Genomic DNA, 3,951 nt, shown 5'->3' on the forward strand with positions numbered 1-3,951 from the left:
ACTCTGCCTGCGGGGCTCTGCCTGCGGCCCGGCTCCCCCTGGCGCCCCGCAGAAGGCAGGCACTCCGGGAGGAGGAGGGCTACCCCGGATACATCTTTCAACAGGGCCTTCCCGCCGCCTCCTCAGCACCCACACAGGCAGGGAGCGCGGGGTCGTGGGTGCCCAAACCCTGCATGATGCTGCTGCCGCATTGTGCTGGTTCTCCCGTGGTGCTGCCCGCTGCTCCTGTCCCAGGAGGCGGTTATTCGCCCCGCTGCGAGCTACACCCCGCTCTGCCTGGGGAAGGTGAGGGCTGCTGCACACCCCAGCATGGAGCTGGGACACCGGGCAAGCTGACAGCACGTCAGGAGTGATAACCTTGGGCAGAAGTGAGCTGATCTCGTGGGGAGCTATTTATTTCTTTGAACCTCACTTTTCATTTTGGGAGCTTCCAGGCAGACACTATGAACAAGCCTACATCCAGCAGGGGTTGCTGAATGCTGGGCAAACGATGGCTGTTGTGATAGTGGACATGAAAGCACCATGTTGCATAAAGGGTGAGTTACACGTAGTACAACCAGAAGTATCCAACAACTTACCACTGGCAAAAGGAAAATGTCTTTCTCCCCCTGAGAGTCTGTTGCATCAGCTCCTCAGCACCTTTGTTTGTTCAACTCACAGCATGGGCATAGAGTTAACCCAGTGGAAAGAGAAAGGCAGAACGAACCGGGGAAGGGTGAGCCCAGATAAGAGGGAAAACCAGAAAGTAGGTCTTATTGGCAGATTATTTCCCCTGAGCTAACTCCAGTGGGTGTGTGTGTTGATGACATGGTTCATCTACAAACTATGCTGCCTATGAAAATTTGACTTTGTTCAATAAAGTACATCACATTGTACACCTTGTCACTAGTTACATCAAGTCAGAGCATGACACCCAATTCAAAATGACTGCAAAATGTTTTCTGAACAAGCAAATGTACAGCTGTGTTTTCTTCAGGTAATCAAAACAACTATGCAGGAAGGTCCAATTTACACAGGCAGAGAAGAAACTAGGTAACTCAGGAACTGAAATACAAGTCTGTCATGGGACATGGAGCTCTTTATTCAGAGGAGAAAACACCTTATTTAGAGATAAAATTGCCAGACAACTTCATTATACTTCTAGAACATCACCTTAACAAAGATTGGTCTCTGGAAGTCAGAAGAAGAGGAGTTAAGGCCTGCATGCCAGGTCAGAATGAAGATACCTCAAACACCAAGCCTGCTCTTCAGGCTGGCATTAACCACCGGGAAACATGTGCCAGTGCACCTGCTGCATTCCCTGTATCACCTGCTCTTTTAATATGTGAAAGGAGGACGTGACTGGGTTGCATAGCAGAAATACGTTCATGCTGGGAAGCCAGCTGGTGGAAAGGCACCTTTGGGTGGGGAAGTGTGTGTTGACCTGGCTGTATGGGAGAGAAGACCAGTATGTCTTGTTTCAGAGCTGCATATTGTAGGTCATGGCCTCACTGGAGCAAAGGGGTTTTGTCTTTTTTACCCTGGAAATTTCCAGCTGGAATGCTGGATGTAGGTGATTGTGATATGTACTTAAAACTATGTAAATGAGGTATGCGATGGTACCCTGCATAGAGTCAGCAGTTGTGCTTCCCCTGTTGAGTATCAGGAATTTCTCTCAGTTAGGCTTCTCAATAGTTAGCAATCCTGAACAAGTATAGGAAGTTGCTGAAGAAAGGAAGGCTACAGCTGGGAGAACCTGACCATATGAAGCATGAGTGAATTGCCATGAAGTGTAGTGAATACGTGAATCTGTAGAGTTCACAACCATTGTCATATTTATTAAAAGGGTTATTATTGCCAGGTGACATTAAAATCCCTCCCTTCTTTTCCTTTGTGAATTATTGTAAGCCTATTTGCACTTTACTAGGGTGCTATAAAACTAAGGATGCCAAATGGTCAGAACTGGATAATACTTCTGCCAATTCCAGAAGACAATCTAAAGCTGGTGTTTCTTGTTTGTCTGGCATCCACAATTGCTCTTAAATTAGTATAATTTGTTTGGTTTATAGAAATATAAAGCATGAAATTCCATTCTCAAAAAGAGATGCCAGCTCACTGGAGACGGAAAAGCTTTCTGTTCTTCTCATGTGGTCGGGTTGAGCCTGTAGTAATAAGCTACATGAAGACAATGCCATTGCCTGCAAAGGAGATACTTAGCTTTCCATGTGTAACTTACCATATGCTATAGCACTAGCCTATTGGATAAGCTTTTGAGGATGAAGTCATATTTGTTTTCTTTGCAACTGCAGGGACTGCCCCACTAATTTGCTTTTCCAGTCACCTTGAGCACTCCTGAGCAGGAAGTGACAGAAGAGTGTCATCACGTTCCTATTGTCTTTGGCTTCTTCGCCGATACTGTCAACAAGCCAAAATGTTTGAGCCAATTAAATGTTTAGGCTGAGATACCAATGCATCTGCTCTCTGAATATTTAATTCCTCACAGAAACATGTAACAACCTTAATTTAGGTTAACATGAACTGGATTGGGCCCTGCAACTTTATGGGAAAACACCAACCTCATGCTGGAGCAATGGTGAGGTAACCATTGTACTTACAGAGAGCTGACCTGTAAAAGCAAAGGCGTTAAACTCCTTCTGTGGGTAAAGCTGTTTACATTTACACCATACTCCTGCCACTCAACCTGTTTTGGACCTTTAAGCATTCAAGGGTTTACATTTAGACCACAAAAAAAAAAAAAAAAAAAAAAAAAAAAGAAAAGGCCTCCTAAGGCTTTCTAGCAGTCAAGTGACAGGAGTTTGTGGGTTGGTTTGTTGGTTGGTTGGTGGTTTTTAACCTATATCACTTTATACAACTGTGCTACCAAGAAATCTTAACTAGACTAAAGTAGGATTTAACTAGTTAAACTAGACTAAAGTAAGAGGCAATAGTATTGGCAATGTATGCAGACAAAAATGATTGCTGAAAAATATTTACATTTCACATTTGCAAGGCTGCATTTTTACCCCTTTTAAATTCCAACTGTAATGGGCATTTTAAGGGTAAGAGAGAGTATGGAGGGAGCTGGAGAGATTCATATTGAAAAAGAATAAAACAAAATTGTCTTCCAAGTGTGGAGCTGATTCAAATGCAATGTTGTCAGTGAAAGGACTAATAATAGGGATAGTGAAGACTGAAGATGGACAGTGGATCAGGTATGGGCTTGCAAAAGAGCGTAGTGGGAACAAGAGCAGCACTTTAATTTTGGGGTGTGTGTGTGGAGAAACATCACCATGTAACACGTGTAACTTCTCTCCCTGTGAATCAGAGACACTAGAGGGGTTAGCAAGGTTACCTTAGTTTTAAGGTTAGCAAGTCTTGCCTGGCTTTGTTACCAAGGGAAGCAGTGTGATTTCCTGCTACTTCAGTGGAGACCGTACCAGACCTGGGAAATGGGCCGCAGACTCCCAGGAGTGAAGTGTGACCCAGCCAAGGGCTGGGTGCTACTGGGACAGCTTACACGGGATTTGTCTGAGCACCAAGGAAATGTGTCAGGCGTTGGTCAACTTCTTGCCGTCCCACATCTTCCACCCCTGGGGAGGAGCTCACGTGCCTGGGCTTTGTCCTAAGTCACACTCTGCTTAGGGCTGTGGCACTGGATTTATGGCGTTTGGGCTACCCTTGCTTTCCAAAAGCCTCTTCTGGAAGTGCCCGGGGACCAGCCCGGGGCACTGGTCACCTCCCGCGCTCTGAGGCCGTCCCAGGAGGGGATGGATGGCTGTGGCGGCCGTGCTGAGCCGCGGTGGTGGCAGCGGCACGATGGGGGGGGATCCTGCTGCCCTGCGAACCCCCGCCCACCCCTCGCCCCTCGCCCGGCCGCCTTCGAGGCCCCTACAGCAAGGCGAAAGGGGATCGGCCCTCTCCTGCCCCAGCGCCGACCCTCTCCCCTCGGCTCCCCCTCGCACGCCCGAGGGG

This window comes from Athene cunicularia (assembly GCF_003259725.1).
Source record: "Athene cunicularia isolate RWA chromosome 5 unlocalized genomic scaffold, athCun1 chr5_part1, whole genome shotgun sequence".
NCBI lineage: Eukaryota > Metazoa > Chordata > Aves > Strigiformes > Strigidae > Athene > Athene cunicularia.